The sequence below is a fragment of the Egretta garzetta genome, unplaced genomic scaffold (genome assembly GCF_000687185.1).
Source record: "Egretta garzetta isolate BGI_Z169 unplaced genomic scaffold, ASM68718v1 scaffold225, whole genome shotgun sequence".
NCBI lineage: Eukaryota > Metazoa > Chordata > Aves > Pelecaniformes > Ardeidae > Egretta > Egretta garzetta.
This window is the reverse complement of record NW_009259684.1, coordinates 70894-83681: the sequence shown is the minus strand read 5'-3', so window position 1 is coordinate 83681 and position 12788 is coordinate 70894. Positions and strand designations below refer to the sequence as shown.

General features: G+C 46.9%; 1 protein-coding gene across 1 annotated transcript in view; it reads left to right on the top strand.

Moving 5' to 3' along the window:
- The first annotated feature begins 112 nt into the window (after nucleotides 1-112).
- The window catches only part of LOC104126164 (cyclic AMP-dependent transcription factor ATF-7), a 72095-nt gene continuing 59419 nt past the window's right edge, over nucleotides 113-12788 (top strand). Inside the window, exon 1 of the mRNA XM_035894119.1 lies at nucleotides 113-592. The gene's annotated coding sequence lies outside the window, so the exon portion shown is untranslated. The remainder of the gene's footprint in view (nucleotides 593-12788) is intronic.

The window sequence follows — 12788 nt, the reverse complement described above, 5'->3', positions numbered from 1 at the left end:
AGGTATTGGGGGAACCCCTCTAAGAGATGGATGAAGAAGGGTTTGGGCTCAGCATGGTGGCTCGTGACTCTTTTGGGGCAGCTGGGGAGGATCCAGGCCTAGGTGTGGGGGGCTGCCGGGGGCAAGCAGATGTAGAAAGGATGCAGAGAGGTTGTAGGTGCCCGTGGGGGTGAGGTGGGGAACAGGGGTGTAGGCTGGTGAACGGCTGTGGGTCTGCAGGGTGTTGGGGGGCTCTTAGCCCCATCCCACCCCACGGCAGTCCCAGGGGGATCAGTGACAGCACTGAATAAAGACAGACATGCGAACAGCAGAAATTAGAGAATTAAGTAGTTTCTTCTGAAGTCTGAAACAGCGGTTCGTTCTCCCTGGGGGGACTTTGAGAGCTCAAACTTCTGAGAGCTGGTTGAAGCAGTGAGGTTTCACCGTGCACTCGCTCATCTGCTGCTGGTGCTGTGAAATCCGTTGCCTCTCAGTAGCTCTGCCTTCGCAAGCACAGCCTGGGTCACGTCTCAAAGCTGGCTTGTTCCTACTGCCAGAAGCCTTGGTATGGAGTCCCTCACCCTTACTAAGGAAAAGAGATCGGCTGGTTCAGGTGTGAGGTGAAATGTGTGTGACAACAAAAACTCCTTGTTCTGCTCAGCTTTCCCCGATTTGCTCTTTCTGCCTCTTTCTTGCCTCTTCACTGAGTCCCGCCGTTATCCTTCTTTATGAAGTTACCACTTCTTTCCCTGCTCAGGTCCCTCGAAAGGCAACATTTCAATTTAACATTCAGGAGTACAACATACAGGTGTCGTTAATGCTTCGGTGGACTTCCCAGTTCATTTTGCCTCACTGCAGCGCTTGTTGGGCAGGGACTTTCTTCTGCCAGTGGTGTTGAAGGACACGGTCTGAAGGGGTTGTCTAGTTCTTTGCAAACTGCTTTAAAAATAGTTGTTACTAAAGCACAGTCATTTCTGGAGAGGAATTCGGCAGCAGTTCTGAACCACTGGCTTTGTTAGATGGCTTTTTTGGATTGGGGTTTTCTCAGCGGAGACTAAGAATAACTTCACTGTTTGAATGTGGAGGAGAAGCTTGTGGGAGGTGGATTCAACAGCCAGATTCCCCGTTTGGAAAATGAGTAGGGTTAACATCCTTCCTCCTTGTTTCCTTAAAGCGAGAGATCGTATTCACCTTCTGTGACATGAGCGGGGTAATTACTGCTGCCAACTGTAATCGCTTTGCGGGCTGGAGGGTGCTGGAGTGCTTGTTTGCTCTTAGTGTTAAAAAGAAACCAACAAAAAAAGGAGTGGGTTCAAGCTGGTGGGAGCAGCCATTCAGCAACCCACCTGTGAGCTTTGTAATGATTACCCGTGGCCAGGATGGTCTTTTCTCAGACGGAGTGTTTTATTTCTGATGCCAGAAGTTGGTTGGGAATTGAGAAGTGGGAGCCTATTTTAGTATCTGATAGACCTCACTGCTTTGAGCACATTAATGCAGCTGTGAATTTCCTTAATTGTCTGCCAATCCTTTGGTTATACCTAACGTTGAACACTTCCTCTCCCTTTTGGTACTTGCCTGTCAACCAACTGTAAAAAAAATTCTCATGTCCACCTTACTTCCCGCTTAGCCAAACTAGGCACCCAGTTATTTTAGTCTTTCCTTGTAAATCAATCCCTCCAGCTGCTTAACTATATTTTCCTGAATGCCTTCCAATTTGCCAATATCCTTCTGATACCAAATAGCTTGGAGTTGAACGTGGTTTGTGTCGGAGTGGTGGAGATGGGGACTTTTCCTCCTTGCTCTCCATCTGCTCAGATTATAAGAAGGAAAAGCTTTATGCAAACTTTGCATGTTAAACCTTCCGCTCGCAACTTGTCTTTCTCTCTAACTTAACTTTCCCCTGTTGAAGGGTATTTCTAACGTTAACTTCTACTTAATTTTGCTCTTATTTCTGTTTTCTCAAGGTTCCTTGTTGTCCACTCTTCCCCAGCACTTCCCACCGTATGTATTTAGTGCTCTGATTTTTTTTTATTTTTTTTTTCCCCCCTCTCTGTGTGATTTTTGAAGATGTCAGGTGAAAATCAACTCGCTGTTGAGCCTTGCCGAGTCCTGCTGTTAGACACTCAGCCCACCTTGGTAGGTTGCACGCGTTGTGCACGCGTTGTTACCCTTTTTAAGCTGGTTGATGGGACTGTCGTTAGTCCGAGCTAACTTGGAAGCGCCGTACAATCCATGTAGCACGACTACGATGGTGGTTGCGTAGATATGCCATGGAGGAACATGGGAAAAATAAAAGGACGTGGCTAAAAAAAAAAAAATCAAACTTCTTATTAATGTCTTTATTCCTATCTCTTCCAACCCCCCTCGGAGCCCGACCCATCTGCTCAGATTATAAGAAGGAAAAGCTTTATGCAAACTTTGCATGTTAAACCTTCCGCTCGCAACTTGTCTTTCTCTCTAACTTAACTTTCCCCTGTTGAAGGGTATTTCTAACGTTAACTTCTACTTAATTTTGCTCTTATTTCTGTTTTCTCAAGGTTCCTTGTTGTCCACTCTTCCCCAGCACTTCCCACCGTATGTATTTAGTGCTCTGATTTTTTATTTATTTTTTTTTTCCCCCCTCTCTGTGTGATTTTTGAAGATGTCAGGTGAAAATCAACTCGCTGTTGAGCCTTGCTGAGTCCTGCTGTTAGACACTCAGCCCACCTTGGTAGGTTGCACGCGTTGTGCACGCGTTGTTACCCTTTTTAAGCTGGTTGATGGGACTGTCGTTAGTCCGAGCTAACTTGGAAGCGCCGTACAATCCATGTAGCACGACTACCATGGTGGTTGGGTAGATATGCCATGGAGGAACATGGGGAAAAATAAAAGGACGTGGCTAAAAAAAAAAAAAATCAAACTTCTTATTAATGTCTTTATTCCTATCTCTTCCAAACCCCCTCGGAGCCCAACTGGAGGAGACGCTGACTGTGGAGGACGTTCTCAGGATGGCTGAAAGGGGGTTTGTGGACGTGGCATGGGGCAGGCAGGAAATTTCCCTCGCTCGTTTTGAAAGATGGGGAAGTTTGAGAGAGGAAGCGCGAGGGCATGGGTGTGAGAGGACGGTTGTGGGGAAAAAGACCAAATTCTCCTTCCATCCTCCCCAAACACGCAGGAGCCTGCTTGCAACGCCCACCAGTTTCAACTGATGAGGCAGCCAGGAGGAACTGGAGCTCTTCTGAGGGGATCGGGACAACGAGGACGCATCCTTGCCCGGAGCCGGTCGCTGCCTCTTTGTGGTGGAAACATTTTTAAAATGGCTCAGTGAAATAGGCTCAGCTTCTGGCAAGCCTGGTGGTGCATGTGTTGTTTTTTGCAGCATGTGTTAGTAGAGGATCTCTGGGTTGGATTTTGTTTTGGACTCATTTTCTGCTGCATCACATGTGATGCTTTTTCACGTTCTGTTTGGGTTTATTTGTCCTGACTTTCTTGGGACTTTTTTTTTTTTAATTCTTCCCTTTTTCTTTTCTTTTTCTTTTTTTTTTTTTTTTTTTTTTTTTAACGTTCCTAGCACTGAGAGTTGAGGCCAGATTTCCAAAACTGCTCTTCCCCCCGTTGTTTAGCACCCAACTACGATGCATTTTGAGAGGACTTTCCAGTGCTGGGACAAACTATTTATATTTTTTTTTGTAACAGACGTTCAGGATTGAGGACCTGTTGCTTCCTGTAACTTCATTATTTTTATTTTTCCTCTTTTAAAGTTATCTTGTTTCTTGGTTTTTGGTTTCTTGTAATACAGTGGGTGAATCCTGAGCAGTGTAGGCTGAGCAGAGATGTAAGCAAGGGGACTGGGCTTCCTGCGGAGCTGGAAGAGGTTTCTGTTCGGTGTAGAGGTGTGTGGGAAGCTGCCTGTAGAGACTAAAACAAAAGCACGTTTATAATCTTGCTTCCTTTTCAATATATAAATCTGAGGTTTTAATTGGACGCGTAACGCTCAGCCTTCACATCTCGGTGTTTGTCGCGTTTCCTGGCTGATGAATTCCTATATCGCATCACTTGAACTCCTCAGTGAATCTCTTAATTCTGCTCCTTCTCCGCTGCTTTGAATCGTTTTGCCCAGATCTGAAAAATTAAGGCTTAACCTGCATGCAGCTTTGCTCTGCCGGCAGAAGGAGCGGGGATTTGAGACTGGCCAAGCTGTGCCTGTGGCCTCAGCCCTCCTTCAAGCGACGCGCACGCAGGCGGGTGAGCTGCAAGACTGGGCCACGGAGAGCACGTGCGTTGGAAAACACCAGGATTTCCTCATTTACAGCCCTTGGAGGTGGGGGTATCCACAGAGGTTCCTCTCCGAGCTGCTGGTTGACGTTCGTGCGCTTGGGTTTGTTCTCCCTCTTTAGAGCTGATATTTACAACGTGTTTTGCTGCAATTAGTCTTGGTTCGTGGGAGTTTGGCTTAATTGCTTCTCTGAAGTTAAATTTTATAATCTTCCAAGAGCTTCTTGCTTTTTTTTCTCCCCCCCCCACCTCCCTGATTCCCTGATACCCCTGGTGGGGCACGTGCTGACGCCCAAGTCAGCCGTACAGTAGCCTTTATATAGCACGCGCTGTAGCTTAATGCATGCCAAAGTCTGACATGTGTTTTTAAAACACGATAAATTCAGTGCCTTAACCAACTCCAACGCAATGTGGTTTCACCGAGGCTAAACCTAATTTTAATGCTGGCTAATTACTTAGCGGAGCGGGATTTTTGGATTGCACCTCTTTCCTCTAAGCTCTTTGCACGCTTTGCTGGGGTGGCGGTGAGAGACCGAGCTGGCTGGGGTGAATTTTCCTCCCTCCACGTCTCTCTTCTGCTGCTCTATGTGAGCAGGAGCTGCTGTCCCGCATCGGGACAAGCGCAGCGCTGAGCTCCCAAACGCCAGCAGCCATTTATTGAAGTTTTCCGATGAAAGCAACGTGTTTGGCTCATGGGGAGCAGCCCGGGGATTGCAAACGGCGCTGCCGCTCTCGTCGCAGGAGCCAGCCAGCCCGTGGAGAGCCTGCAGCGGTCTGGAATGCCTCTCTGGTGTCCCACCCTTGCGCCAGAGAATAAAGCGGCAGTGGAGACACGGTGCCAGCCGTTGCAAGCTGGTTCATGAATAAACAAAGCTTCGCTGCCAGCTACGGGCCGTGCTACCCACTGGGGGTATTTCTCTGTGCACGCTCTGCAGAGCTAGCCTGGCTTCTGAGCTCTCTTTGTGAGGCACGGCTACCAAATAAATCCTGAAAGAGAAGCTGTACGAAGACACTTTTCTTCCCTTTCTCTGAACAAAAAGAGGTTTGAGCTCCTTTAGTATGAAATGCACGTTGTGCCTGGAGTTCAAAAGTCTGCAACGCTGCAAAGTTCTCCACTCCCCTGCCTTGCGGGGATGCGCTGCCACGCTTGCAGTGCTGCCTTTAGCAGAGCTCTTGCACAGCTTGGTTTTTGGTTTTTTTTTTTTTTTTTTCTTCTTTTTTTTTGTGCTTATGGAGAACGTTTTCAGCCCTGGCTGGCAGAGACCTCGTTCTGAATACCATTGTTACTATTTAAAATAATAATAATAATAAAAAGCAGTCTTTCACAGACTTCAGTGCATTAAGGACTTGGCTAGATGTGGACTTGGCAGTGCTAGGGAATAAGCAATGCCCAAATGAGTGTATTTATACCTGTGTAACTAACCGTACCGAGCTGCCTTACACCCCTTAACTGTTTCCAAAGTGAGTAAACCAGGCTTGGAGCAGAACATGACTTTTGGGTTTTCTGCCAAAAAGCTCTTTTTGGTGCTGAGTCTGCTGAGATGAAGGGAGCAAATCTTCAAGTCGCTAAGCAGTTGATGCTTGCAATTATTTAAAATAGCTGGTGTTTAAAATAGACTTGTTTCTAGAGGTACAGCTGGTCGTGTCCACGGCTGAAGATGATGGAAATCCTTAGAAGTTTTGAAAGTGAGGTTGAACTGCTGCTGGGGAAGCTGAAGGAGGTTTGCGTGCGGGCAGGGGAAGCTTTGCCAGTTCATCTTCTCCCAGTGAAATGTAGTTTTCTTCTACCTCGTGCTGTTCTCTTTGCAGCAGGATCTGATGGTAGGTGTGGCAGCCATTCACGGGCCGTTCTTCCGCTGTTCCTGAGGTAGAAATATTCCCTTATTTTTTTGAGTGTTGGTAAAATAGAGCTGGAGGAGGAGCAGCAGAGGAAGACGGGATCTAAAGGCAGGTTGTCACCAGGGGTGACAGCAGCTGGGTGCCAGCTCTCCTGGAATTAACCATTGGGTCCCAAAAAACGTGAAGGCAGAGACTTAGCCGAGCATCCCGCAGTGTGGGGTAGATTTACCGTAGGAAAACGGAGCTGAGGAAGTTTTATCTACAACCTTAATTGGATTAGAAGCCTTTATATGGCAGAGCGCGCTGTTACAAACCTGGAGAGTTTATATAAGAGCGAGCATTGCTCATCGTCCAGATCCTTCCTCTGACCGAGCCACGCGCAAAGCGAACGTGACGAAATGGGACTTTCTGAACGCAATCCTGAGCGTGTTGGCAGCGTTTTAATGAACACGTATGTTTTCTGGAGGAGGCGGTGAGAAATGTCCCGAGGGATGCTCCCTCTTCTTCGTGTGGATGTTTTTCGTCTTCCTACCCCACGCTGCCTTGCTTTTGGTTTTGGAAAGCTCTCTGTTTTTAATGCACGTAGAGCTCCCGTTTGTATGATCCACGCTTAGGATGCCGTATCCTTCATCTATATAAGATTTCACGTTTTGAATTATGTAAACTATATCTAGGAAATCATTGCTTTGTTCACCGCTAAAACGCAATCATTCCAGAGGCAGAACGCGGTTCTAGTTAAACAACTCACAATAATGTACCAGATTTCTAGACACTGCTTATATTTGGAATATTTCTTGCTCCCCTCTGATTTTAGGGCTCGCATATCAAATAATGATGCCATAAAATGTGTGTGCCTTTGAATGCTAAATAAATAAAAACGCCCACATGTGATGTAAATAATAACAGGTGGGACAAAATATTTTTACTTTATGACCACGCGCACATACAGGAGCGTTGTGCCTTTCTGTCCCCTGTCCCGCTGGTGCCATTTCAGTTATTTTAATTCATTGACAAGAGTTTTATCGATTTTAATTCATTGACAAGAGTTTTATCCAGAGGCAGTCGCTTACATAAGAGGCTCTCCTGTTCGTAACTCCGTGCAGCTTTGACTTTTGATCTTCCTTTAAAACTATTTACACGCCATTGTGGGGAAAATATGTTCAAGCTTGACTTGGGCTCTTACGTCCCATTTTCAGCAGCGTTTTTATCTCACTTTCATTGAAACAAGGGCTCTTAAGCGGCTAAATAATTTCAGGAAATGGGACTCCAGTTTCTAGGTCACTTAGGCATTTCCTAGGTAAAATAATGCATTCTCTAAGGCTTGTCATGGCTTTCTTATAATTATCTCTACTCAGTAAGAAACAGTGGGTCTCTTAGGTTTTTCCTCCCTTTCTTAAACTTGAATTATTTCTCTCTCCTGTAGTAGATCTCTTGCAATATGTTGTCCCTGCTGTGAAGAAGTATATAGCTGAAGATGTATCACCGCTAATGAAGAAGCGCAAGGCGACCCGAGAGCTGTAGTGCCGAGATCCGGAGGCTGCCTGCATGTGTCTTTGAGTCTGCCTTTTAGAGTGTCTGTTTGCTCAGCGTGCCACCGTGCTACAAATATAAGCCTGCTAGAAGCAACGCCAGAAAAATTTCCTACCCGGTGATCTCTGCTTAGAGCCTCTTTTTCTGCAGGCTGCAAGGGTCTGCTTGATTGTGGTGCGAAGGAGGAAAGAAAAGCTTTTTGCTTGAGATTGTGGGGAAGGTTTGTGCTGTGTTGCTTTGGCTAGAGTTGGATACAGGTGTGCTCTCGCCTCTTCTCACTCTGTGTTCAACACTTGGGTTGTTACCTTGCTCCCAGTGACGGCCCTACCTCTGGGTCTAGCCAAAGACACGGTGTCTGCTCTGATCTTGGAGGTGATGGCAACGGTGGGAATGAAGTGGAGGCTTGTCTGACCTCTCTGGAGAGGCTCGGGGACTTCCATGAAGTTCCTTCTGTTTTGGAGCAGGTTCTGGAGCAACCAGGTGATGATGAACCATGCCTGAGGCCTTGCCGCTCGTTGCAGCGTTGAGGCAGGATGCTGTATTTGATGGGAGCTGGCTAGGTGCTCCCATCAAATACCCTGTCTAGGTGCTGCCAGCGCATCCTGCTGTGCCTGCTATGAGGGTCTTGAGGTTTGGTCTCTCCGTTGTGTCTTTGTGTACATACCTTAGGGACGTCCAATAGAGTCCATCTTTCTTCCAGAAACTGGGAGTGGAAGCACAACTTCGGCATATGAGTAATTGGATGATGATTTAGAGATGGTCTTTCTCCATCTTCTTGCCTGGGGAAGTTGCTGACTTGCTGGTTTATGTTGGATTTTGTCTCATGTTCATCAAAGGCTTTGAAACCCTTTGGACAGATGCCTTTTCATACTAGAAATCTGATACTTGGCACCTAACTAGAGAAACCTTGCCTGTGTTAAAGCATGTTTTGCCAAGCTACGGCTGCTTCGGTGATGTTTGGCAAGGATTAGTTAAAGTAGGTATTTGAAGAGCAGCAGCTACTTCTCTCTCAGGAATCTGACCGTGAAAGGAGGAGCGGGAGGATGCGTGCTGTTAGTGCGATGAAATCTGACCTCCTCGCACCTTGAAAACGCCGAACCTGAGAAGGCATCTGCACATTGGTGTCCCTCAGCTCCATGTTAGAGAGCAGAAGGACCTCCTGAAGGCTGTTCCACATCGCTCGAGCTTCTGGCGGTTGGTCTCGCTTGCTTTTTTCGCCACTGTGTTCTGTGTAGATTTAAAAAAAAACCCCACAGTAGTATCCTTCCCTTTGTGCTGCCGGTGATGTGCGGGCAGCCCGGTGGCTCAGCCGGGGCCCAGCCACGCTGCGATGACACGAGACTTTCTCTAACACCTTGCTCCGAAGTCGGAGGCCAGGCCAGCTCTGATCTGGAGGCTGGCCAGCATGAGCAGCCTCTTGGACAATGGTGCTTCTATAATGGTTTTTATCCTGCCAGACCCTAATGTGGAGGCAACGTTAACAAATGACACTTCTTGTTATGGTAACGGTAAACTCGTTATTGTTTGTAAGAGTTATAAACAGTGTAAGTTGTGTGGTTGAGTGGACTGGTGGAAGCTGTGCTGGGAAAAGCCGCCTGGCTGCCTGGAGCTCCCAGCCGAGGGGGTTTGTTGCTCTTGCTGCAGGGGAAAAGCTTTTCTGGTCTCAGTTAAGTCGCTGACGGCTGACGCGCTGGTTTGGGGCCCGTGTTATTCCTTTGGCTGGAGTTTGTTTTACGTTTTGACAGGACGCTGACAATGCCTCCCTATCCCATCGCTCACGCACTGAGAGGAGGAGAGCGACTCTTGTTCGTGGCTCTTGCTTCATGACCCTTTTCCCAAAGCACGTGCAAATCCTTTTTGCACCCAGGCTATTAATTTGCTCCTGTGTGAGCTGAGTATTGCTGCTTTTTAAGTCACTTTAGGGCCAAACGCCATCCCTGGTAGGAAAAGTCATTCTTCTGATAGCAGCAGCTTGCTGGGGCGGTGAAGCTCCAGGGCTCTTCTAAGGCACTTGCAAGCGAGAAGCGAGGGTGTAGTGCATCTTGGCTATCGGGCAGAGAGCATCCCAGCCATTTTGGGGACGCTCTTGTGGATAGGGGATCCTTTACAAGCTTGAGAGCGGCGCTGAACTCTCCCAGAAAGGTACAGTCAGATGGTAAGTGGTTGGACTTCGCTTTCACCCTGCGCTGTAGGTTAACTCGTAATGACTTGTTAAAGACTGTATGTCTGTTGGAGATTTACTTCAAGCGAGTTCCTTGCCAATATTCCAGTTTATACAGTTGGGTTTGCTTTATCAAGCTTATAAAGCATAAGAGTGTTATGCTTCTAAAGCAGATTTTATAGCATCGGCTTTTGGCCTCCTTTCCCAAATGACAATTTTAAGCTCTCCTGTAGCTTTTTGGTTACAAAGCAAACATTCTCACTCCTTCCTTCACGCCCCAAAATAACTTTAAAGTCAAAGCCTAACAGCAGCCTGCGCATTTTCACTGAGCTCGGTGGTGGCCTCTCCCTGTAGAACTCAAAAATCTTTCGCAATGTCTTTGAGTGTGTAATAGTCAAACAGAGATCTGGGCAGCCAAAGGTGCGGAACAAGCCCTGTTCCTAAGTCCCTGCAGGCACCTAATTTAGTCTGAGAGTCAGCAGTGGCAATTAAGTGCCAAGTTGACTTTACAAAGCACCTAAATGCAGGTTGGGCACCAAGCCCTCTGTCTTGTAGAGCTAACCCAGCAACAAGGAAGCCTAAATGTTGAAGTGGCTTGTTTAGGGGGGTTGTTTTTAAGGAAGAAGTTGACCAATTTGTTTTTACCCCACTTTATGATGGATTATGGCGCTCTGAATCATCACCTCAGTGTTGTGTGTTGATCCAGGGTAGCGTGGAGAATGCTGACACTAAATCCCAGCCAAGTGCTGTGGAAGCACTGGGTTCCCCGCCTTGTGTTTTCTGGGTGCAGCTGCCTCTCGCTGCTGCCTCTCTGACCCTGCTGATCCCAACTGTGTGCTGAAAATTCATTTTGATGGTCAGGAAGCTCGAGGCAGAGAGCTGTTAATGACTGCACTTAGAAAAATAATAAAGAGCCTTTCCTGGAACGGTCTCAAAGCAACATGTTTCCTTCCTTGCATTTTAGTGGGAAATCTTACGATTTTTGAGAGCTTGGGGCAGTGCCTTATATTTCCTTCTCTTTTGGCTAGCAGAGTAGAAATGGCCATCTTAGTCTGAATTTCTTTCCCTCGTACTTACCAAAAAGCAGTTTGGTTTTTGATTGCAACCAACCTCTCTTCCAGTTCCAGCTCCCAGTGGCAATTACGGATTCTGTCTCGACTCTGCCTGTGATCTTGTATATTCTCTGGTACTAAGATGTATGCTACAGCACAGATTCTGTGCAGCCATCTGTAATAATCTAGTTTATTGTGGTTTTATCTCTTCTTCCCAGTAGCAGTGTACTGCCTGTCCTTGGGGCTTGGTCTAGTGTCTTGAGCACTATTTGTGTTTGAATAGGCTTGTTTGTATCGCAGCTCGGGTTGTTAATGCTCTTGGCATGGCTCCCAGGTCTCAACAAAGTTACCCAAATTGATCTGGGATGGCCTTGCGACTCATTAGTCTTTGAGAATTAATCCCATGTAGCTCAGTCTCATAAAAAGTTAACTCCTAGCTCTGTTTTACCTTTTGCATTAAACTGGCATGCCAAGAGTAGCGAGGAGCACGGCGACTTGATCAAGGAGAAAAGAAGCTTTGCCCGCCGTAGGTGCAGTAGTACCCAGGCTGTACCTCACAATAATCCCAGGTGATGGAGACTTCTGTGGGAAGACTTCTCTTTTTTGGGGGGGCAAATATGGGGATTATGATAGGAACACAATTTTTGATTCAATTCTGCCTTTGCTCCTGCTGTCAGCTAAGTACTGTAATTTTCCTACAAATGTCACAGCCCTCCCTGGATCCTCCACCCTTCTTGAGAACACTTTGCCCTATTTAATAGCCTGGGACAATTGCAAACAGGTTTTCTGTGTTGTCTGTTGGTAGAAAGACATCTTACCTTTAGCTGCACCTTTGCTTGGACTTGTTCCTGCACGCCTGAGGGCTGGTGTCTGTGATGGGGTTTACATCTGACTGTGAAGGGTGTTTTTACATTTTGGAGAGTAAAACAGTTATAATCTGTGTGCCGGCACGTGTCCTGCAGTGATAGAGGATGGGGCAGTTGCACTGAACCATCTGGGTATCCTCTTTTGGCTTGCAGATGGCGTTGCCCGTGTCGGATCAACTCCCTTGTCCTAGAGCACCTGGTAAGAGCCTTTTTGGGGTGCTGGGTGCCGCAGTCACCGCGGTGTCGGCACCGATCCTGACCCCGAGGCACCGACGCAGTTATCCCGCGTGATTTGTCTGCTTTTCCTTGCCACCTCTCCTTCCATTGTTGCTGTAACTCTTGGCAGACTTTTAAAACCGATGCTGAAATTCCCTAAATTGTCCCTTTTCGCAGTGCAGCGCTCAAGCAATTGTTTGTTCTTTTGGAGGCTGCAAATCTGAGGGGTAAGAGAGCGCGATGGGAGACCGAAGCCTTTTACTGGAATCTGAAAAATAACCGTAGATAAACTCATGCACAGACAGAATATAGAGCGAGGGAGGCTTGATCATACCTGCAGGCGTCTGTTCATCTCTTGGAAACTAACAGCCCTTTTGTTTCTGCACCGCACCTTTCACTGATAACCTTAACTTACAGTCAGTTCCCCAGGTACCTCCTTTCTCTTGATGTCCCTATCTCTAGCAATTTTCTTTCTTCTAACTCATTTTGCAGCTCGTTCTTCATTCAGGTCTTCCTAGGCGAGTAAATCTTAGCAGAGGGAGACTTCTGTCAGCAGAGCGTGCAGTTTGCTTTTGTTTTCTGTTCTACTTTAAGCCTATTTTTAGGAGGTTGCTCTGCAGCTCTTTTGGTTTTGTTTCATACTTGGTGCAAACTCTAGCTTTAATTTTGTGGTCATATTAATGTAAAGTTTATCCTTATGATTTATGGGAATAAACCATAAATGTGCTTGTACGGGTGTACTAGTAAGCGCATTCGTGCTGGAGAGGGGAGCTGTGCTGGCAAACTGGAAGCAGAACAATTTTTGAGTACGCCCAAGTGTTCGTTGGGATCTGAAGTATTTCAGCTTCTCTTGCAAGGCACAGATGCAAGAGTTGGGCACAAGCATTCCTG